The sequence below is a fragment of the Anolis carolinensis genome, chromosome 1, assembly GCF_035594765.1.
Source record: "Anolis carolinensis isolate JA03-04 chromosome 1, rAnoCar3.1.pri, whole genome shotgun sequence".
Taxonomy (NCBI): domain Eukaryota; kingdom Metazoa; phylum Chordata; class Lepidosauria; order Squamata; family Dactyloidae; genus Anolis; species Anolis carolinensis.
The window spans coordinates 29,170,043-29,195,365 of record NC_085841.1 but is presented as its reverse complement, the minus strand read 5'-3'; the positions used below and the strand labels follow the sequence as shown (position 1 = coordinate 29,195,365).

At 39.5% G+C, this 25,323-nt stretch overlaps 1 protein-coding gene across 3 annotated transcripts in view; it reads right to left on the bottom strand.

The window, feature by feature from the left end:
* Positions 1-24,495, bottom strand: part of trerf1 (transcriptional regulating factor 1) — an 88,169-nt gene extending 63,674 nt beyond the window's left edge. Inside the window, exons 1-2 of one of the 3 annotated variants that reach the window (XM_008125794.3) lie at positions 24,200-24,494; positions 23,800-23,983 (exon numbers count right to left, since the gene is read on the bottom strand). The gene's annotated coding sequence lies outside the window, so the exon portion shown is untranslated. Of the gene's footprint in view, positions 1-23,799; positions 23,984-24,199 lie in introns of all 3 variants that reach the window. The other 2 variants (XM_062971653.1, XM_008125793.3) reach the window with 2 other exon arrangements.
* Between the last annotated feature and the right edge of the window lie 828 nt (positions 24,496-25,323).

Genomic DNA, 25,323 nt, shown 5'->3' with positions numbered 1-25,323 from the left:
GACTTTTTTACTGGAGTTTACTGTGGATTATCCCTGCACTCTGAGGCAAGAGATAATAACTTCATGAATTGTGAAATCATGCTGCTAGAACTCCACTCCTATGACTTTCCATATTGGGTTCCCCAGATGTTGTGAACTTCGTTCTTATCAAATGTTTTCAATTGTTTATATCATTCATGATTCCCCTTTATGCAATGTAACCCACCTTTATGGATTCTCCCTTGCTTCCTTGAAATCTATCTATCTGCCTATATGTATTTGTACTCTTTGGGATCCCCGGAAAATATGTGCTTTTCCCAGCTGGGTTTATGTTCCAACTTTATTTTAATTTTCATTCTATTTCATATAATTGTCAAATCATGAAATCAAATGAGAAATATTTTGACCCCAACATGAACCCCTGCTCCTATGACCCAGGCTCCCTTTCCCAAAAAAACAAAAGGATAATCTGCCACAGCTTAACCCAATCTAATTCAGATTGCATGGACAATATAAGGCTTGAGTCACCAAATTCGGAGTATAGTCCTAAAGGTGATTCAGCCCCCAGAGCAAACATTGTCATATCCCAGGAAATTCCAGGACACCTCAGGAAGGCGCCCTGTGGCTCATCAACACCCATCACCACTTCCCCTCTGACACCCCAAGGCATATCTAAAATCTGTGAACGTGACAGGAACCCGGACATCCTTGATGGGTGCCATTAATTCCTTTAGAAATCGGTCTGGCAGGAGTTAATCTGATATTTCCTGCCCTGGCACTTCATTGTTTCAATAGCTCCCGCCTCCTCCTCTCTGATTGGCCCGAGTGGGGACAAAAAGCGGCTCCCCATTGGGCCAGCAGAGCAAGGCGGGAAACGAAAGCCCGCCTCGTTCAGCCTTCTAGCCTATCCGCGATCAGATGGGCGGGGGAGCGGGGCGGGAAATTCAAAGGGCTGTCAGACTGAAATTTTGTATAAATATGGCTGTATTTTGATTATATGGTACGCTAGTAGACTGAATGATCGCTACTAGTGTCCTTTTCAGCTGAATCGCTCAATAAAGACTCCTTGGCGGATTTTCCTTCATCTTTGGCGGACCTTCTTCATTTCGGCTCCAGGTTGTATTGCGGCTCATATTCTCTTATTGGCTCCGCCAAGGTCCGTTCTCTCAGGACCGGATCGGCTCTCTCCTTAAGGGGCCCGATCCCCTAGAAACGCGGTCGACAACACCACCACATTCCAAGGAAACGTATTCCACATATCTTACCACTAGGAAGTTCTTTCTAATGTTTAGATCAGTGGTTCTCAACCTGTGGGTCCCCAGATGTTTTGACCTTCTACTCCCAGAAATCCTAACAGCTGGCTTAACCCTTCCCTATTTTATCCAAAGTGTGTGTGTGTGTGTGTGTATATATATATATATATATATATATATATATATGTATGTGTGTGTGTGTATACATATATATATATATATATATATATATATATATATATATATATACACACACACACAAACAAACATATGTATATGTATCTGGCTGGAATTAAATTCGATGCTTTAAAAAATCTACATGCCATACCACAGTAGCATTATTGGGTGTACGCAGCACTTGTATCAAACTAAATTTTCTATATATGACAACACTAGGAAATATTTTTCTAGTAACAAAATATTGCATATCAAGTGCTGAGAAATTATTGTTATTATTATGTATTACCACACACAGAGTTGCTGCACAGTGATGGCAGAAATTGCTTAATTCTCCACAACAAATATCAATTTACCCTATTATTAGTGGATTCAATATCCCTGGTTCTACTTACACTCCAAAAGTATTCCTTCCTGGAAGTGTTTGTGAGCCTCTCTACAGTCAAAATGTACAGTTCGCTATTATCCACTCAAAGGACACACTAGGTCTTTGGAAAACAATCACTAGTATAAGAGCAAAATCAAGCATCAACTATAGTATACACTTATGGGAACCAGTATGGTGGTTTGAGTGCTGGATAAGGACCAGGATACTAGGTTTCATATCCCTACTCAGACATGGAAGCTACTGAGTGAATCTTGAGCAAGTCACATTCTCTCAGCCTCTGAGCAAAGCAAGGGCAAACTTGCTCAGAACAAAAACAAATTCATGATAGGGTCATCATATGTCAAAAAATGACTTGAAGATACAACAACAACAACAACAACTTAAAATAAACCACTGGAAAAAAACAACTGCACAATACACATTTATAAATATATGCCAAATAGTTCAAAAAGGTGTTTCTTTTTAAAGCCTAAAAGGTTAGTCTTATATGTGTAAAAAAATTAAAAACAGTAATATTCAATTTGAAACTGCTTTAAAGATTGGGTTTTAGAAGGCCTTAAAATTTTAAACATAACATAATGGAAGCCTTTTAAAATTAAAGAGAATATTTAGCAACACGCGTGCAAATATTTCATTCTTTAACATTAAAATATATTTTCACAGAAAGTTCAACCAATATTTATGAATAAGAAACACAAAAAAGAATGAGTAGACAAATAACATTGACATATTTATAAGGAAACTTAAAAATAATGATACAAAACATTTTTTTTAAATTACATTGCTAATTAGAATATCATGTGTCTACAAAGGAAAGTTTGAAGACAAATATCATGGGAATTTTGATCGTTAAATATACTGAATATATTAAACAAACAAAATTTCACAGACCTTGAAAAAAATTCCCAGTACCTCACTTACTTTACATATTTTTAGAATACAAGAAACCAACTTTACAATATAGCCTGTAACTTCCACGCAAAACTTGGAGAGTAAAATTTCCAGAGTCTTGGAGAGGAGGAAAAACATTTTGCTGCTTCCTCATAACAACTTAATGATAGGGCTAGGCAGGTCTCTCTAGGGAGAGAAATTCAAAGTTGCATCACTCCAAAAGGATGAGATAGCTCTGTGTGCTCCCTATATGAGCTTATATGACCAACATCTATGGTTCTCCAGAAGATTTAAGATAATCTTGTGTTTACCTTCTGCTTTGACCCAGGATACACAATACAATGAAAGGATGAAAGCAGGAAATGGAGAAGTGGCCAGTGTAGGGTTGGTATTGTCTTCTAGCTGTGTAAACCTCACAACTTTTCAATCCCAGGTTGGAATCTGAAGCCCTGTTGAAGTTCTAAGTCATTAGGAAGGCTTCTCCAAAAACATCTTCCAATGATATCTTAAATCAGAGCTTCCCAAAGTGTGTGTCACAACACATTAGTGTCGGCTGAAGAGTAGGTATGTCGCATGAACATGATGAGAAACCCGAGTCTATGTGAAATAAGCAATATATCATATATATCTAAAAGGTTTTCATGAGATAAGTTGTGTCCCCATAAATTTCTTTATTACAATTTTATGTATGTGCCATCACACATACATAAGTTGGTTTAGCCTCCGGTTTGCTAGTAAAACCAAGTTATTATTATTATTATTATTAAACTTTATTTGTACCCCGCTAGCATCTCCCGAAGGACTCGATGCGGCTTACAAAGGCCAAGAAGTTACTGTGTCGTGAAATGATGCATATCTAAAAAGTGTGTCCCCAACATGAAATGTTTGAAAAGCTCTGTGTTAAATTAACAGACCTTTTAGTCAAGAAACTACTGCTTCCGTAATGCCTCCATATTTTTCTGCCTGGCATTTATGTGGCATTTTATCACACATCCACATCACACCATTTAACATGGTAATTCTGAAACCTTATGGATTGTGACTCCACAAGCAACAGAGTCATTTACAAAATCTGGAAGTAATATATTACACACAAACAGGAATATCACAGTGGAGAACTGGAGAGCATTCCTATAGCTTTAACACTTCTATCAATGGTTCCCAACCTTTGGTCCTCCAGGTGTTTTGGACTTCAGCTCCCACAATTCCTAACAGCTGATAAGCTTGCTGGGATTTATGGGAGTTGAAGTCCAAAACACCTAGAGGACCAAAGGTTGGGAACCACTGGCTTATATGGAAGATGAGATTTCAGCAAGTGTTAGTTACCTGGTTGTGTAACAAGAAATACCTGCTAAACTTCCCTCTGCTGGACAACTACTAAAGATACAGAAGCCACCAGCAGCTTTACATATGGCAATCCAATACACACATTAGTTTTGGGGGTAATAAGAACATACCAAATTCCTTTCCCAAAATGTCAGATGACATTCATTCTTTTTTTTCCCCTGGGAAAAATAGTATTTGCTCATTATTATTTTTCTAGGATCTTTATTGAGTACAATGAGGGTATTTTTTCAATTATTAGATTATTTTCTTACGTTTTCAACTGGGTTTGGGAAAAATTATTCTTCTTTTTAGAATTACGTTTTTCTTCCAAAAGGAACTAAAAAAGTAACATGAAATATAAGGTGAGGGTTGTTGTATGTCTTTCGGGCTGTGTGGCCATGTTCCAGAAGCATTCTCTCCTGACGTTTCGCCCACATCTATGGCAGGCATCCTCAGAGGTTGTGAGGTAGGGTTCACAACCTCTGAGGATGCCTGCCATAGATGTGGGCGAAACGTCAGGAGAGAATGCTTCTGGAACATGGCCACACAGCCCTAAAGACATACAACAACCCTGTGATCCCGGCCATGAAAGCCTTCGACAACACAAATATAAGGTGAATTTTTTTAAAGGCAAAGTTGGTAGCAACAAGAAAGATTTTGGGGATTTAATAATGAATTACCCAATGAATTACTTTTGTAAAGTAACTTCCTAACCTCTGGTTACGTATCAGCTAGTTCCTTTGATTGAAATTGGCAATACCCCCTTGCATTATTTTAATAGTACCAACTGTGAAAACTGCACAAGTCACAACTTGATTTTTATGTAAGTAGGGTTTTCAAGCCTTGGGTCATGTTTGGATACATTAAGGTACAGAGAGAAATAATGTCCTTGATTTTGGTTTCTTAATAACCATAAATTGGTTGCCTTGTGAAGTGACTTGGTTAAAAGGGAACTCAGAAGTTTAATTAAGCAAAATAAATCCATGTGGTAGTGACATTTTTATTACTACGCTACAGCTGTATTTGCTTTCCACATATACTAAGCTGAGTCTGAAGGAAACCAAGCCAATTCTTTTTTAAACCTATAACATTTAAAAAGCCACATGATGCTAACCCGCTGCTTCTCTACTTTCATGGACATTAGCATTCATCTGAAACATAGCAAGTCATCACATCAGAGGTGACAAAACTTAATACAGAGCATGTTTTGAGTTTTCTTTTCTGCCTAATAGACCAGACACAGATGTCAGAAATAAGCTGCATTATTTGAATATCCTGCCATGTTAAAAATAGTGAAAATGCGCGGCGGGGACACCCCAACAGACTTGCCGTTGCACAGTACAACTACTATATTAAGAATCTGTACATACATAAAACTCAAGAAATCTTAAAAATTAAATTTAAATTGGAACCCAAAATGTATTTATTAAGCTTAACAAATACCAAATTTAGCAAAAATCAGGATAATATATTTTTCTACACAAGCACCGCGGCAAGACTGGTCCTGGCAAGAATGTGGAAAGAAACAAAAATACCAACCATAGAGGAATGGCTTTTCAAAGTGATTGACATAATTCAAATGGACAATCTGGCACAAAAAAATAAAGAGAAGTAAAAAAAAAAAAGCTGACTGGTCAGGTTTTAAAGACTTTATTAAAAAAACTAGTGTTATTCTAACAATAGATTTGTCTTACGCCTGAGGGACAATGAAATTAAAGGAAAGCTGGAATCTATATGAGAGACTAAACAACGGGAAAAGAACTCTTGAATGGAGGATGGGAAGTCATCACAACCCTAACCACCTTTTTTTTCCTCTGTGTATGGTTCTCCGTTTGTCTCTCTCTTTTTGTTTTCTTCACTTTTTCTTAAACAATTTATGTTTCCCCACTATCACTGTACACTATTTCACTGTACACTAAAAAATTAAATTTAAAAAAATCTGTACTTGCTAAATTGTAGTCTTCTTTTCATATATTAAGTGTTTCAACAGAAAATGCTAAAGAGGTTTTGCCACTATATTTATGTAACTGACATTCTCAACCAGGTACTTTTATACAAAAAATTATATAATGCTTCCTTTCACATTTCTGTCGTTGCCTATGTTCCAAAACATGGCCAACGGATAGTGACCCCCATACAGTAATTGTAATTTCTTAACAAGATTTATATTCGAAAAACTTTGCTATTGCCTTCCTAATAGCCTAGCAAAGTACAACTTAATCAGAGTCATCCAGAGCAGTGGTCCTCAACCTGTGGGTCCCCAGGTGTTTTGGCCTTCAACTCCCAGAAATCCTAACAGCTGGTAAACTGCCTGGGATTTCTGGGAGTTGTGGGCCAAAACACCCGGGGACCCACAGGTTGAGAAACACTGATCCAGAAGGAAGGGATTCATGAGAATCACCAACAGCAAGAGTGTCCCTGTGGGCAGCTAAACCAGGCAATTCTAACTGGATGGCCCCCAGGGGCAAACCAAGAATGGGCAACTCGGAAGTCCCTGAACAGACTCAGAAGGGGAGTGGGCAGATCAAAAGACAACTTGGCAAGGTGGCACTACCTGGAGGAACCCTCCGCCTTGTGTGACTGTGGAGCAGAACAAACAACTCCACATATGCATGCTTGCCCACAATGTCCTGCCTCATGTACAGAGGAGTTGTTGTTTAAAGCTACAGACAATGCAGTTGCTGTTGCCCGCTTTTGGTCTAAAACTATTTAGCTGCTTGTGATTTCCTTTATTTCATCACTTTTTAATTTATTTATTATGCAATGCTTTTGACACGAAATAGATAAAAAATAAAAGGGGGTTTCCATGACTGAATGGGGAATTGAATCCTGATCTCCTGTAGTCAAGGACTGGTCAAATGCAAACATAGAACCATACATCCAATAAATCACTTTTCAGTGAAATCATGGAAACTACAGGAGGGAAAAGAAGTGTAAGTAAACTTTTATTACGGTCAATGACCAGCTCATATCAAGAAAAGAAGTGGGAAAACGTTTTTTTTCCCCAGACCTATCAATCCACTGGTTGTACTTGAGTACCTTACCTTTCACAAAATATAGTAACAAGTCCATGAACATTTTACTGCCACACCAACATCCTATATAATGCTGGAATTTGTAGTTCCCCAATGCACTGAAGTCTTTGGTTGAGAATTCTAGGTATCTCTCCTGACTGGTCAAATCTCTGGACTCCACAAGATGTTGTCATGGCAGTTTAGATGGAATGAAATCACTACTATTGTATAATGCAAAAGAAAGGCCATGACCCTGCTGTAATATTTGAGGTCATACTTTGCCTTTGCTGGAAAAGCAGTCATGCTCTAGCATTGCTCATGTAGTTTCCCAATCTTGTTTCCTGACATTCCTGCTTTTCTGTTGTATTCCTGTTTATCTACTTCTCTGTTAACTACTCTATCCGTTTGCCTGTCCTACAGCTTTACTAATCCCCTCTTTCCAGTTCATGGTGTAATCCAGTTCTGCCTCCCCACTGACCCTACTGGGGTGCTCCCTAGTAGTCAATTGAACTCCAGTCCTAGTGCATTAGAACATGTACATCACGGTTCAAGAGCATTGCAGTCTTATAAGCTCCTGTGTCGCAGGATTAAAAAAAACTGCAGTGTATTGCTGCAAATTGAAAGAAGAAGTGATCATCTCAGACATTTATTTGGGGGGGGGGGGGTCATGGAAAAGTCACAAATAGTTAGTAATTTAATGTTACAGTATTGCATTTTTTATGCCCAGAGAAGACACATGTAGGATTATCAACCTAGCTACAATCTCCCCCTTTACTTATATAATTTTGAGCATCTTTGGGAACTATGAAGCTTAATGGAGACACAGGAGAGGGACACCGAAAATTTCAATGGGTTTAATCATGTTCAACTGTACAATACATTATAGCTTTGCATACTTAAATAGTATGATAAATTAGACTGTAGACAGAAACACGAACTCTTTATATGTAGATCTTGAACATATAGATTAAGCTAAAAGCTGCAACCTGGACAGCACTTCAAAGGAAAGAATTTTTACTAAAAACAGAACATGATCAACTAGGACTGGGAACTGGGCTGAAGAAAAGTGGACAGCCTGCCACTGATTTCCCTTCCACCTCTGCCACAAAGTCTATATGGGAAGGGAAGGAAACTTTACTTACATGGATAAATATTTTAAGGCATGCATCTTTTAAACCTGAACTAGCTCAAGTCCCAGCATTGGAGAAAAAACAGGAATAACACAATAAATAAACAGATTACAATCCCCATATCCACATGCCTGCTATCTGATATTTCATTTATCCGTGTCTAACATATTCCTCTCTAGATATTTTTGAGATCGTCTAACAAAACGCCATGGTATTCTTGGGCCACAAAGCCTTCATTTCATTAAGGTTGCTATTATCTGCAATTTCATGCAGTCATGGAAGATCCAGTAATGTATCCTCCATGGATATGGAGGGGTCTAGTATACTACCATTACTACCATCACCTTAATCTCCGCCCACAACCATTTATGTCAGAACTATCTAAATTGTGTGTCACGAGACGTTAGTGTATAGGGATGTCGCATGAACATAACGAGAAACGTCTATCAGTCTATGTGAAATAAGCAATAAATCATATATTTTAAAATATATAAATGAAAGGTTTTCATGAGATATTTTGTGTCACCATACATTTTGTTATTACAATGTATATATGTATCTGTATTTCTTATAAGGGGTTGGTTTAACATCCGGTTTGCTAGTAAAATTTAATTACTGGGTAATGCAATGATGCATGTCAAAAAATGTGTCACCAACCCTGTTTTATGGCACATAGAGCCTGCTTCACACGTTGGTGTAGTGCAGTGCTTCTCAACTTGTTGGTACCCAGATGTTTTGGCCTTCAACTCCAAGAAATCCTAACAGCTGGCAAACTTGCTGGGATTGCTGGGAGTTGCTGGCCAAAACACCTGGGGACCCACAGGTTGAGAACCACTGGTGTAGTGGGAGAGGTGGGACACACTTCCCATTCTCTGAATAGTCTTTGAGAACGCGTCCTCTAAAGAATTATGAGCTCGATCATTTGTCTCCAAGTATACACTTCCTCAGTGCCTAACTTCAATGGCAAAGACACAAACATTTCTTGAATACATCTTAGCACAACTTTTGTGATACCCACTTAGGGGACATCAGAAATCTATGCTGTCTGGCATCATCACATGTATGGGCATCAGAGTGCCAAATAAGAAAGACTGGGTGAGGAGATTGCTATTTGTCATTTGGTGAGATATTTCAGACACACCCTGCCTTCACTAATAAGTCCTACCCACACTATGGTATGGGTGAGGCACTCTCTAGCATGCACTCTTTGCAATATACCTGTCAGAGTTGTTGTTGGGCGAATGCCACAGCTTAGCAGCAAAGCATATAAAGTGCATACACAAATAGAGGTTCCTGGGAACAAATGAGGGGGGAAACAGCCAAAGTTTTACAGAGCAAATAACAATCAAAACAGCTGAAAATATTGAGCGAGACAAGCAACTGCCTAGTTCAATATAAGGCAGCATAATACATTTACTGCATTTCACACTTGCTCTTGCAACATGACATACCCCCTTACTCATGAGTAACACAGTTTTTCCTCTCTACAGCATCCCAGCTCTCATTCTGGGTTGCTAGGGGAAATGTTCTTGTTTTACCAAAGTCAAAGTCTGGCATGATTAAAAGCCTGAGAGTTAATTTCTCATTAGTCGAAAATAACCTTTGGAACCCCTTCCCTTCCAAGCGATGATATTCAATATTTTTATGAGTTGTTTTGAATTACAGCAAATCATTAATCAGTTTGATGGGGTTAGTACATGGTAACAGAATGCCTCAACTATGCTGGAAAACTGCCAAAGTTTCATTTCCATTTTAGCCTCCTTGGCTGGTAAGTTGTACAGCGCGGCCAAAGCCTAGCAATTAAAAACCCAATTTGTAAGCACCTCTAACCTAATGCCCACCAAACCCTTCCCTGAAGAATGTGTACAGTAATTATGTGCCCGTCACAACCGGCTTCCTCAGCAGTTCGAGAGCCACTGCAGTAAAATGCAAACCAAAAATGGAATAATAAAAGTCAAAGGAACTATTTATGTGAGATTTTCCTCTTGCGGTCACACTGTCCATAGAGAAATCATCACATACCTAGCTTCTGGTTCACTAGAGTAGATATTTGCAGTGTCTTCCATATACATTTTATTTTCATTTTTTCTCCTATTTCATCTCAAAAACCAACACCATAAAAATATCTCACGCAGTTTTAAAGGCCCATGTAAAAACAAAATACTCCAAAGCTCCAGAGCAGATGAGAACTATGAGCCATAAATTATCTGTGCTACAATTTACACATTCAAAATAATTCATCAAATGCTCACCAGAACATTATAGTCTTCATCATTATCCCTCCGGAATTGAAGAAATAGAAAACCTGACAAACTATTCTCAGAAGTAGTTTTGCAAACATTCTCAAGTCGGAGTTTCAACTGTGCTCATCCATCTGACCTCAAACATCATCTGAAATACATTCTGCCAGGTCTGTAACTGACATAAAAGCAAAGTTGGGCAGTACTATTCAGACTTAACAAGATCTACTTCATTTTCGTTGTTACATTAGAACCCACTAATTTGAGTATGGTGCAAAAATAAGAATTTAAGGCTAGGGATTTATTTTTCAGTACCAGAATTGCATGGAGCTCATATTTCTTCCACATACAAAACCCATTCTTGGTTTTTCCTGTACGGTCTTCATTTCCACAGTAGTATTTAGGCATTTTGTTGCTGCAGTTAAAACAGACATAAATCTTTGACAATCTATGGCAGTAGTTCACAACCTGTGGTTTCCCAAATGTTTTGGCCTTCAGCTCCCAGAAATCCTAACAGCTGGTTAACAGGCTGGGATTTCTGAACGTTATAGGCCAAAACACCTGGGGACCCACAGGTTGAGAACCACTGATAAGGCAAGACATCCCTTAATCTACTGGTAAATCCAGATCTGCCTTCTACCCACACCTAAGCAGAGCTTGTGTAAGTGGCAGACTTAATGTAACTGTATCAGTGGCCGAGCTGGATTCTAGCCACTGTGGGTCAATTAAAGTAACACTGACAAGCTCTATCCCTGAATTAGAGGTTGTGCATGACATATATATTATTTACAACTTAATAGTGGGGTGCATGTGACTGATTATGCAGGTGTAGTGTGGAAATATTATTACACTAATGAAAAACAAAATATTTCAAGATTTCCACAGTATGCAAGGTAAACCAGAATAGAGATGAAGAAATCTGAAAATCCATCTCTGACTAACATCTCAGTCTGGAGCTTTCGGACTGCAGTGCACACAACACTCTTCTATAGAAAGTAACTTCTTGAGGCTCAATGTCGCACTCACCCCACTACCTTGCAAAACTACTGCCAAACTCTTTAAACTGAATGTTGGTGAAAAGATTTTCTTTCTGAAGACAAAACACAACACTTTTTCTAAAAACGCCCAGACAAAACAAACTGCTGCTGAACGTGGGCAGGTTGCCTTTTCCTCCTGAGAACAGAGTCACTCCCCTCTGACAATCTATTTGAAGGAAGAATGAGCTACCAGAAATGAAAAGTTATTGGCAGAATGTTGAAATCACCTTGCATTATTCCAGTGTGTTTCAATGCATACAGTTAACGGTGAGTCATTTTGATAAGAAATTAAGTGACTTTGTAGACATGTATGGACTTGCATGAACTTTTCCAGTTTGTCTACATGCAGATGAGAAAGAAGGGCAGAAACTGAAAATCAACAGTTAAGGAGATATGAATTGCTCCTGTTAGATCAGACATCTTTGGCAAAGCACCCAATAGTTCTGGCCAAATGTCCGACTATTCAATTTTGAGATTTTGAACACTGAATTGTTTACAATGGCATTTTCCACTCCTACATCCATTCATATCTACATCCATTCATGTCCTAGATATACCAGGCTTTTGGTCAATGTGTGTTGCTGGCTCAGCAGACTCTCAAACAATATGCAACTTTTAATTCCTACCTGGGAAGCAATTTTCATGCATCCCTTCTATGAATACAGACACATTCCTCCCATAAGGTTGTCCCTTAATATCTATGGCTCCCTTATACACTGCCATATAAAATCCAGATTATTTGATTTGAACTGGATTATATCGAACTGTAGACATATAATCCAGTTCAAAGCAGATAATGGGGATTATTTGTTTTGATAATCTGGATTACATGGCAGTGTGGAAGGGACCTGTGTTCCCAGTCATGCACAATATCTATTTTCTAATTTTTCTTTATTATTTCAGGTTTTTATATAATATATGCCTACATACCCCAAATGCATCAGATCCTGTCTGATCAGGCCAGATTAGTACTTAGGCCCCTTCTACACTGGCATATAATCCAGATTATCAAAGCAGATAATCCATATATGAGTCCACCCTGCCATATAATCTGGATTGTATATGGCAGTATAGAAGGGACCTTAGAAAGGAAACTACAGTATTAGGGAAAACCAGTTGATGCAGGCTATATTCAAAGGAACACAACAGTAAACGGTCTCTGAATAAATATTGCCAGGAAATCATATGATAGTGTTGCTATAATTGACTTGAAGGTACGTAACAACAACCAATATGAATAATACTAAAGTAATATAAGGCTATAGCATTTTACAATTGTAATTTTGAAAAAGATACAGAAAGCTTCAATCTGGTAACCGGGACCTATAATTATGATTTTTATTTATCTATTTATACTCCGCTTTTCTCTCCTGGTTGAGACCCAACAACAGATCTAAGTTCCCTGTCTTTCACATTATTTGTATTTTCTATTTTTAGCTTTCTAATTTTTTTTCTTTTAGCTTTTCTCATTAGTCATAATGATAACACACTATTATCACAATAGAACTGCAAGTCTAAAAAAGCGAGGCGGGAGCAGAACATTCAATTCTGCAAACCAGAAATATAATATAATGAGGGAACAAAGGTCAGCAGGAAACCTCAGTGACACCCATTCAAAATGTCATCAGTGTAACCACCAAAAATATATCAGGAGGAACCAAGGCAATGGATACTGACATGTGATAGTTATCCTGATGTGTTTCAGAAACTCCCACACAGAAAAAAGGCACCCATCCCCCGCAGTTAGTATAAAACGTTGCTTTAAGTAAACTAGTTGAATTTCAGAAGAGAAAAAAGAGACAGGAAGAATGCTATATCAATGTTCAAAAAATCAATACACCTACAATATCCACTACAACTTTGGGCTTATAACCTGACAGAAGAGGTGCTAATGGTCAACATAAAATTCCCATTTCTTCTTCTAATGGTGCATCTACACTGTAGAATTAATGCAATTTGACACCACTTTAATTGCCATGGCTCAATACAATGAATTCATGAAAGCTGTAGTTTTACAAGGTCTTTAGCCAACTCTCTGCCAACAAGTGTTGGCGCCTCACCAAACTACAAATCACACGATTGAGCCATAGCAGTGAAAGTGGTGTCAAACTGCATTAATCCTACAGTGTAGATGAAACCTAAGATGGACAAACTAAAAGACTATTTTAAAGGCTAAACAATTTTATATTATCTCACAACAATTGCACATGAAGACTGAACATTTCCACATTTTGGAACCAAACGAGAAATGTTTTGAAGGCTAAACAGTCTAATATATTTTCACACAATTTTATAAAATTGTGCTCAGAAGCAAAAACATATGAATGTTCATGCATATACTATTGCTGATTCAGATGCAATGCCAAATTGTGATTCTGATATTCCATGAATGGGCTTCAGGCTGTTATGTTCCCCAAATTTCATAATATACCCAGACCAATCTAGTAATATAATTAAAGATTAGTACTGAAATGTGGGTTTGTTGGGGAAAAAATCAAGACTATATACTATCATTGCAAACAGCTCAGGGCATTCGGTTCTGCTATGCCTCTAATATTCATTCTATGGTGGATACCCAACAGTAGTCAATGGGATTACTTTATAAATCAGCATGCATTTAAATGTACATGCTAATGAACATTGGCATTTCCTTCTTCACCTGGAGGCATGGGCCTATTTAAAACCCCTTAAGTTAAATGCAGTCTAAAAATGTACCTGCGCTGCATGTATTTACTAACTAAATTCAAATGCCAATCCACATCCAGCATGTAAGAATTGCTCTATAATTTGTATCTCGCCTATTTGTGTCGGGCAGGAATACAAACATGGAAAATAAATGTGACATTGACAGTTAGGATGTATCTACACTGTAGACTTAATATAATTTGACACAACTTTAACTGCCATAGCTATCCGTGAGACAGAGTGATCTCCCATCTGTCAGCCCTAGCTTCCCATGCGGGCACATGAGAGAAGCCTCCCAGCAGGATGGTAACACATCAGGGCGTCCCCTGGGCAACATCTTTGTAGACGGCCAATTCTCTCACACCAGAAGCGACTTGCAATATGTTCTCACTTCGCTTCTGACACATTAAAAAAAAACTGCCATAGCTCAAACATGTGGGATCTTGGGACTTGTAGTTTAGTGAGTCACCAGCATTCTTTGGCCAAGAAAGCTAAAGACTTTGGAAAGCTACAACTCCTATGGTCCCACAGCATTAAGTCCAAGCAGTTAAAGTTGTATCAAACTGCATTAATCATACAGTATAGATGCCCGACAAAAAAATATAGCAGTTGGAGATCAACTGCTTGATGTTTGGCATCCAAAGCTACTACGCAATCTCTGTTTGAAAGCAAATGAAGAACAGAGAATTGGGGAGGGGGTTATAATATCCTGCTATTTAAGATGTTTAACAGATGTTACCACATCTGTCCTTAGTCTACTCTTCTCCATGCTGAACATATCCACTTCCAAGAAACATTAACAAAAGGTGTAGTTTTCCATATCCCGGCTCATCTCTGCACCTCTATTTTGTGCTCATTTTAATTTGTTTACATCGTTCTTGGTGTCTAAAAGTGCATCTGAACTGTAAAATAAATGCAATTTGGCACAACTCTAACTGCGAGAACTCAACTCTGTGGAATTGAATGTTGGAATTGTAGTTTTACAAGGTATTTAGCCTTCTTTGCCATAGAATCCTGGTGCCCTACCAAACTACAACTCCCAGGGTTCTATAGTATTGAGCCATGTGGTGGTTCAAGTGGTGTCAAGCTGAATTCATTCCACAATGTAGATGCACCCTAAGACTGGTGGATACAGAGTTCCAATTGAGGCCTTTACATTATTTTGCTGCAAAAAAAAAAGTTTAATGGGGTCACACCCACCCCACCAAATTTATTTTATCAAAGTGCAGGGGACCAACAGGCACAATTATGACGAATAACAGACAGACCTGGATTATGACTCAAATTGCGCTCTCTAAATGTATGTTTATATGGATGTTTTAATTAATATTTAATTGTTTTAATTGCAATTGTTTTAAATATTATGTTTTTAAGCATCTAATGATTGCTGATTGTAAAGTCCCCCCTTGGGGGTGAGAAGGACAGGATATAAATGTCCAAAATAAATAAATAAATTTGCTTTGTTAAATTGTCACCATCTCACCACACCCATGTTAATCCTTTTCCCCCTTTAAATGAAAAAAACCCCACACAGACTAAAATAATGTCAGCTTCCTTTCAAATTCATCGATATTTACCTTTCTTTTTCATACAAACCACACTTGCAAAATAAATTCTGCAAAATTATTTGATGCACACCAATGTCGAGATTGTTCTTCATGAGAAAACTATGTTAAAGTGCTTCACAAAGTAAGCGGTTAATTTTCATATGGAAATCTTTCTCCAAAGGAGGTTAAGTTCGGGCTGAAAGTACAGGCCTTGCTGCACCCAATACAAGTATTTGTTAAGGCTGCAAAGGACATAAGGAGCCACTTCCTCACTGAGAGCAGGGAAGGGCCTCTCCTTCCTTCTTGAGGAATGGCACAGGATGGGAGAGAGAGGGGTCATTACTAGTATGTTTATAGAAATGTATGAAAACAGTAAAACTCGCCATTGCGCACACAGTTTAAGAGCTGAGACTACATAAAGCCCAGTGCATTACTGAAAACATTTTTTTCAACTGCTGCTGTAAGGTGAAATTTAAAACTAACTGAGCAGTTGTCAATCTCCTCTACAGGAACAGTATCAAATATTGAGGCTTTTTTCTAAGGGTGCATCTACACCAGGCATGGGCAAACTTTGGCCCTCCAGGTGTTTTGGACTTTAACTCCCACAATTCCTAACAGCCGGTAGGCTGTTAGGAATTGTGGGAGTTGAAGTCCAAAACACCCGGAGGGCCGAAGTTTGCCCATGCCTGATCTACACTGTCAAATTATAGCAGTTTGAAACCACATAAACAGCTATGGGTCAAAGCTATGGAATCCAAGGATCTGCAGTTTGGTAAAGCATCAGCTAAAGATCTTGTGACATTTCAAGTCCCATGATTCCACAGCATTGAGCCACGGCAGCTAAAGTGATATCAAAGTGCATTAATTCTACAGTATAGATGCACCCCTAGTCCCAGGTTTGAGACTAAGCACATACTAAGGACTAATAATAGCATTTGAGTTGAGATGCATTGCTAGATCCCGTGATATGTTTTATCAAATTTGGTAAATGGAGCTGAAAAAAGGCATAGATTTTATAGCACAAAAAAAGAGTAGTTCAAGATATTTCAGTGAACTTTTGATGCAAAATTAGCAATATGTGCATGTGAAATGAACAAACAAGGAAGCCCCACATAAATAAACCGGGGAGGGGGATTACGAATCTAGAAATTATTTGAGAGCTTCTTCTTGAGCCAGGCATGACTTTTGCCTCCACTTCCTAAAATTATTCCTCCCTGTTTTGCTGTTCACACATACTGTGTTACCCCGAAAATAAGACAGTGTCTTATATTAATTTTTGCTCCCAAAGATTCTCTAGGTCTTATTTTCAGATGATGTCTTATTTTACCATGAAAAAGAATTCACATTCATTGAACAAAAAAAATGAACATTTATTATATACTGTACAGTAGTTGTCATCATAAACCAGCATAACCAGACAAACTGGGAATCCTATCAAGAATTTCTTGTTACTGCCAATATTTCCATGTATAACACTTTATGGTACGTACATTTACTGATCCTGCATGCTCTGGTGTTCTGTTCGGCTGGCATACTTCCAAACAAAAACTTTGCTAGGTCTTACTTTTGGGGGAGGCCTTATATTTAGAAATTCAGCAAAACCTCTACTAGGTCTTATTTTCTGGGGATGTCTTATTTTAGGGGAAACAGGGTACTAAGTAAGGAATTCTGGAGGAAATTCCCATTTCCCTTGACTGTTGCAGGCAGGCTAACACAGCTATAGTGCAAACACACCACTGCAATACAACAACAAAAATCTGTATTTCTGGGAGATGCTGACAGACTGGAATGTGTCCAGAGGAGGACGACTAAAATGATCAAAGGTCCGGAGAAAAAGCCCTATGAGGAGCGGTTGAAAGAGCCAGGCATGTTGAGCCTGCAGAAGAGAAGGCTGAGGAGACATGATAGCCGTGTATAAATACCGCATGTGAGGGGAAGTCATAGGGAGGAGGGAGCAGGCTTGTTTTCTGCTGCCCTGGAGGAAAGGAGATTCCACCTGAACATTGGGAAGAACTTCCTAACTGTGAGAGCTGTTCAGCAGTGGAACTCTCTGCCCTGGAGTGTGGTGGAGGCTCCTTCTTTGGAGGCTTTTAAACAGAGGCTGGATGGCTATCTGTCGGGGGAGCTTTGAATGCGATTCTCCTGCTTCTTGGCAGGGGGTTGGACTGGATAGTCTACTAGGTCTCTCCCAACTCTATGATTTTAGGATTCTATGGTTTTCTATCCTTCCTTTACCATTTTCCTTTTAAGGACGCCGATAAAAAGAAGTCCAGCTAGACTAGAGAAAGAAGGAAAAATGGGAAGTTGGCAGGGCACAAACAGTTTTCATAAAAATGAGTTTCCTTGTCAGAGGTTTTCTAAACTGATGAATGGCTGGCTATACATACAGAGGGATTCATTAGGCCATTTGCTTTGCCCAGGCATGTAAGGAGAAAAGATGGGCCCTGAGACATTAGAATGAAATTTCATGAACACATAGAATGGTTATAATTGGGAGTTGTGACCCAGTAGGCTGTTAGGAATGGTGGGAGTTGAAGTCGAAAATACCTGGAGGGCCGAAGTTCGCCCATGCCTGGACTAGAACATGAACCAACAAATTGCAAAAAAGAATGGTTTGGTAGTGGAACAGATTGATTCATAGGCTGGCGACCTAAATGGCCCTTGTGGCCCCTTCCAACCTTAAGAGTGCATCTACAGGCTTAAGCTGTTGTGAAACTACAACTTCCAGGATTCTGCAGTCATCACAGTTCAACAGGTGTCAAACTGCATTCATTCCACATTGTAGATGCACTCTATGATTCTATAATCTCTACAGTTTGTGAAATAAACCAGCCTCCTGTTTCCCATTGTGATCCAAGCATGGATCCCAGAGAAATAGACCACTACCTCAACCAGAATCTCAAGCTCCCAAGTGAACTAAAAACAGATACCTCCTAGACATGAAGCTAATTATTTCGGTGTAGCAATAGAACAATTTTTATTACTATTCTGAAAGAGGGGGGGGGGGGTTGAATAGCTATTATCCCCAAATACCAGACAGGTTATAGTGATAATGAACTTTAACTAAAACTGGTCCATGAGTCGACTGCATGAACCAGGTTCAGTTAGGTCCATAGATCCATCATTGTTTGGAGTCCACAGTGTTCTCTGGGTGTAGGTGAACTACAACTCCCAAACTCAAGGTCAATTCTCACCAAACCCTTCCAGTATTCTCTGTTGGTCATGGGAGTTCTGTGTGCCAAGTTTGGTTCAATTCCATTGTTGGTGGAGTTCCGAATGCTTTTTGATTGTAGGTTAACTATAAATCCCAGAAACTACAACTCCCAAATGTCAAAATCAATCCCCCCCAACCCCACCAGTATTCAGATTTTCGCGTATCGGGTATTTGTGCCAAATTTGATACATTTACATTACGATTCATAATAGTAGCAAAATTACGGTTATGAAGTAGCAACAAAAATAATTTTATGGTTGGAGGTCATCACAACATGAGGAACTGTATTAAGGGGTCGCGGCAGTAGGAAGGTTGAGAACCAGTGATCTAGATTATATGGCAGTGTAGAAGGGGCCATAGAGTTCCTCTCTACTGACAAGGGTGTATTACCACCCCCCATCCTAACCTTTTAAAACCACAAAAGATGGCTCCACATCTGTACATAAAGTATTATGTTACATGTTTGAAAGGACCAAGCTATAGAACAACTGATCTTATTTCTGAAGATCCATTCGCACAACACAATTATAGCCCCATTCACTTTAATTGCCATGGTTCCAATCCACGGAATTCTGAGATTTGTAGTTTAGTAAGGCAGTTAAAGTGGAATAATGGCACTATAATAGTGTAGTATGAAGTCACCCTTGGTCTACAGCATTACTCATCAATTTCAATTCTTGAACAATTCCTGAACAAGAACAATTATTATTATTTGAAACACAACAAGATGAGTCCACAGCAGACACTCTGCTGACTGTTGTATTGGATCACATGTCGGACACTTCCCAAGTGTCTAGGACTGTGTGATGTATCGGCGAATAATGTGCACAGATCCCAGTAAGGTGGCCTTCTGCAGCTGGCAGATGGTAATTTTGTCAGCGCCGATTGTGTTTAAGTGCAGACCAAGGTCTTTAGGCACTGCACCCAGTGTGCCAATCACCACTGGGACCACCTTGACTGGCTTGTGCCAGTCTTTGTAATTCGATCTTTAAATCCTCATATTGTGTCAGCTTTTTATTATTATTATTATTATTATTATTATTATTATTGACAATTTCAACAATAGGAGGAAACAATGAAAATGAACAAAATCTGGCTACCAGTATTTAAAAAACCTCTAAAATTAGGACAGTAAATAAAGAACAACACTCAGAAAACAGGGGAATTCAGGGCAGAAAACAATCAAGGCCAGCTAACACCTTCCAACAAAGGATTCCTCTGAGCAAGAAGAAGCCAGGCTTTGAAGCTGTAAGGCTATTCAATGCAATCAAGCTAGCCAATTGCAACATTCACACTTTCCTCAGGCAGACAAGTGTTCTTTCTCCCACCCTGGACCTTCCACAGATATATAAATCCCACTTGCCTAGTTCACAACTTCTGAAGATGCCTGCCATGGGTGTGGGCGAAATGTCAGAAGAAAACGCTTCTGGAACATGGCCATATAGCTCAGAAAGCTCACAACAACCCAGTGATTCCAGCCATGAAAGCCTTCAACAACACATTATTACTACTACTATTTACCCCTTTTGGTATCTGAAAAAGACTCAAAACATATAAAGACTTGAAAACTTTAACATTCAACTTGAACGGCTCGACGCGGTCTGAATTACGGCTCTTGTATAAGGTCTGGTGGATGAATGGCATAAGCACTTTGCATTGTTTTAAACTTGTATATTGTATTTTATGACTATTTTATGACTGTTTTAACTGTTTTAATTGTTTTAGTTTATTGTATATCAGTGTAATGGCATCAATTGCCACTTGTAAGCCGCCCTGAGTCCCCTCGGGTGAGAAGGGCGGGGTATAAATAATTGAAATAAATAAATAAATAAAAATAAACGGTGAGCTGGAGTGCATCTATACTGTAGGATTAATGCAGTTTGATACTCCTACAACAGCCTTGGCTCAATGCTGTGGAATTGTGGGAGTTGCAGTTTTACAAGGACTTTAGCCTTCTCTGCCAAAGAGTGCTGGTGCCTTGCCAAAGTATAACCACTCTGATTCCATAGTAGTTAAAGTGGTGCCAAACTCCATTAATTCTACAGTGTAGATGCACCTTAGGTTAAAGAAATCACAATGGATGGATTATTCAAGTGTTAATCAATTGATAAAGGAATCAAATCAATGGGTAGTTATTAGTTAAATAGCAGCAAAGGTTCTGAAGGCAGGAGAACACTGCTTTCCCCCCAGGAGGTGAAGGTTTCCTACAAAACACAATAAAACAACAGATGCGTCTGCAAACATGGAGCCCTGCAGCCAATTTTTTTCTATGTACAGCATTTGATTTGAAAATAATTTGTTTTTAAAGGGAAATTGCTGGCAAGTGAATTAGGGGTAATCTTTTCAGCAAAAAAAAAAAAAGAGCAGCTGATCAGTGGTAAAGTTGTGGTCATAAAACATACACCCCTTGACTCTGAGGATGTATCTACACTGTAGAATTAATGCAGTTTGACTCCAATTCAACGGCCATGGCTCAAGGCTATGGAACCCTGGGAGTTGTAGTTTAGGGAGGTCTCAGTACTCTGCAGAAAAGGCTAAAGACTTTCAAAACTAGTGCGAAACTGCATTAATTCTACAGTGAAATGTACCCATGATCATGCCTGGATTCTGTCCCTGTAAAGCATGAAATGATCTTGAGTCTTAATTCCTCAAAAAATGGGCAGTATTAGTATTTCATATCTCCCTCTCCAGCTTTTATTTGATGAAACAAAAACCCCTCCATATCATTTTTCTGAGTTTTCAAGAGTAGAATCTGACTCATCTTTTGGTTCTTCTTGTTTCCTTTGTATTTATTTCATTTTTTAAGAAGTGCATCCATTTTACTTTAAGCGTCTCTTTTGCTTTTGCAGAATGCGAAACAGCAGGCGCCATGGGGAGAGAAAAAGCATGGCTTAGGGAGTGGCTAACATGCAAATCTCTCTTTTTCCCAAGCCCCCACTGCTTGCAAACAGGTAAAGCAGCATGGTGTGCCCAAGTGTCAGAGCCACACAAACGGTCACTTGCCACATTGAGTAAAAACCCTGGGACACAAAACATCATAATTTAAAATACCACCCCCTTCTCCCCTCTCATTTATGCATGTTTGGTTGCTGCAGCATACGGCTTTCTCCCAGATCCCCTTCAAACTTTGCATGAAGAAACATTAATACAGATACAATATATATTTCAAAATCTATCAGTCTATTTTCTTATTCATTTCCTGCATCATATATCTCTGTATATATGTATATAGATATTTTTAAATTGCCTATTTCCTTGCTCTTTTCCTGCTTGCAGGATATGTAAATGTATATAATTGTTTTAATATTGCCAGTCCCAATTTTCTTGCTCTTTTCCTGCTTGAAGCTTATAAACGTGTATATGTATAAATGTATATAGTTTAAAAACGGCCAGTCCCTTTTCCTGCTTGTAGAAAATGTGTGTGTGTGTGTGTGTATAAATGTATAGAATTTTAAAACTCAGTCCCAGTTTTATTGCTCATTCCTGCTTGCAGGAGATATATATGTACATGTACATATACATGTACATATACATAACATTTATTTATTTATTCAAAAACCTGAAAGTGTTTTCTTCTTTTCCTGCTTGCAACATGTTGAAAACTGACAGTCCCAGTTTTGTTGCTCTTTTCCTGTTTGCAGCACACACACACATATATATACATAGTGTGTGTGTGGATATATATTTACATGTACATATATGCATTATTTATTTATTTATTTATTTATTCAAAAGTATGTTTTCTTGTTCTTTTCCTGCTTGCATCATATTAAAAACTGCCAGTCCAAGTTCTGTTGCTCTTTTTCTATTTGCAGCACATATTTATGTGTGTGTGTGTGTGTGTGTGTGTGTGTATAAACCTGGTCTGTTTCCTAGCTCTTTTCTTGCTTGCAGCATATATGTGTGTGTATATATATCTCTGTGTATATGTGCATATATGTACAGTATGTGTGTATATATATTAACCTCCAAATCTAAGGCCTCATCTATACTGCCATAGAATGCAGCTTGAAACAGCATTATATGGTCAGTGTAGACCCATATATGGCAGTTCAATGCATTTGAACTACATTATAGGGCTCGACATGGACTTCATAATGCTTTTCCAAACTGCATGCCATGGGCAGTGTAGATCCAGCCTAAGTTTGTGTGTGTGTGTATATATTGAATATATGTATGTATGCATATATGTATATATTTTAACTTCCAAATCTAAGGCCCCATCCACACTGCCACAGAATTCAGCTCAAAATTGCATTATATGATCAGTGCAGACTCATATATAGCAGCTCAATGCATTTAAACTACATTATAGGGCTCTATACTGACTACATAATGCTGTTCTAAACTGCATGACAACGACAGTGTAGATCCAGCCTAAGTTTGTGTGTGTGCGTGTTGTATACATGGCAGTTCAATGCATTTAAACTATATTATAGGGCTCTACACTGACTACATAATGGTGTTCTAAACTGCATGACAACGACAGTGTAGATCCAGCCTAAGTTTGTGTGTGTGTGTGTGTGTGTGTGTGTGTGTGTGTGATATACATGGCAGTTCAATGCATTTAAACTACATTATAGGGCTCTATACTGACTACAGAATTCTGTTCTAAACTGCATGACAACGACAGTGTAGATCCAGCCTAAGTTTGTGTGTTGTATACATGGCAGTTCAATGCATTTAACCTACATTATAGGGCTCTACACAGGCTACATAATGCTGTTCCAGACTGCATGCCCTGGGCAGTGTGGACCCAGCCTAAGTTTCCTCGCCCTGTTCCTGCTTGCAGCATGGGAGGGCCTCGCCTTCCTCGGTCCTTCATACCGAAAGTAAGTGAGCTGCAAACTTAATCACCAAACAGAAAAAAAAGTAACTCGAGCTGGTCTTAATGCAAGTTGCAAAAAGGTCTGCCTACCTGGTGCCAGGCTGCAACAAGTGCATGTAGGGTCCGAGCTCGGGGTGGGTGCAAATGCAAAAAAATAAAACCAAACTGCGGTGTGTTTCTCTTTTGACACCCATCGGTTTGAATGTATTGTGGTGCTGGTGCTGCTGCTGCAATGGGACTCGGGTCCTACTTTGCTTCGACAGTGAAGCTCATCCTGTAAACACAGATCGCTCCGCCAGGAAACATACCGAGAATCGGCTCCCCTTCCCTCCCTCCCTCCCCCACCACAAAAAATACCCTGCCTTTTCCACCTCCTAGTACTGCATGCGAGGCATTTCAGTGAATGTATGGGAGGGAGGAGGAAAGGAGGAGGACAACCACGCCAGGGAGGGGGGCAAAGAGAGATTAAACTCAAGGTAGCTGGACTTACCTTGTGCAGGCAATGCCAGGCATGCCTCTTTTTGCAAAGGGGGGACTCCAGCGTGGAACAGACTCCCCCTCCTCGGGTGGCAAAATCCTGATGTCAGCAAAACGCTGTCAAATTATATTTTCGCGCAAAAGACGAGGAAAGGGGGGAGGGGGAGGGAGAGCAAAAGCAGAAGCAAAAAAAAAAGTGGGAGGAGGCTGGAGGAGGAGAAGAGAAGAAGAAGAAAAATGGTCGGATCCCTCCGCCGAGATGGGTCTGGTCCTGAGTTTGCAAAGCAGGAAGTCAAGAGTGGCAGAGGCAGGACCACCCACTGAGGCCCCCAATTAGGGGCCACCTGCTTTGGGCAAAGCAAGGCCCTGCAAAAGAGTTGGTGTGGCTGTAAAATTATAATAATAGTAAAGCGAGAGGTTTGGATTGCCCCAGTTTTTCCTCTCCATGGTTTGCAGGTTCAGTGAACGAATTAGGGCTCCATCTACAGTGGCCTACAGTGCAGCTTGAAACAGCATTATGTGGTCAGTGTGTAACTCATGTCATAGAATCATAGAATAGTAGAGTTGGAAGAGACCTCATGGGCCATCCAGTCCAACCCCCCGCTAAGAAGCAGGAATTCGCATTCAAAGCACCCCCGACAGATGGCCATCCAGCCTCTGCTTAAAAACCTCCAAAGAAGGAGCCTCCACCACAGCCCGGGGGAGAGAGTTCCACTCTCATGCAGTTCAACTTCATTATCACAGGATGTCTACGCCCCATAGGGCCGTAGCTGGAGGGTAAAGGTAAAGGTTTTCCCCTGACGTTAAGTCTAGTCGTGACCGACTCTGGGGGTTGGTGCTCATCTCCATTTCTAAGCCGAAGAGCCGGCGTTGTCCGTAGACACCTCCAGGGTCATGTGGCAGGCATGACTGCACGGAATGCCGTTACCTTCCCGCCGGAGCGGTACCTATTGATCTACTCTCATTTGCATGTTTTTGAACTGCTAGGTTGGCAGAAGCTGGGGCTAACAGTGGGAGCTCACCCCACTCCCTGGATTTGAACCGCTGACCTTTTAGTCAGCAAGTTCAGCAGCTCAGTGGTTTAATCCGCTGCACCACTGGGGGGAAAGGAAAGGGCCTGAGGCTATTAGGGATTGT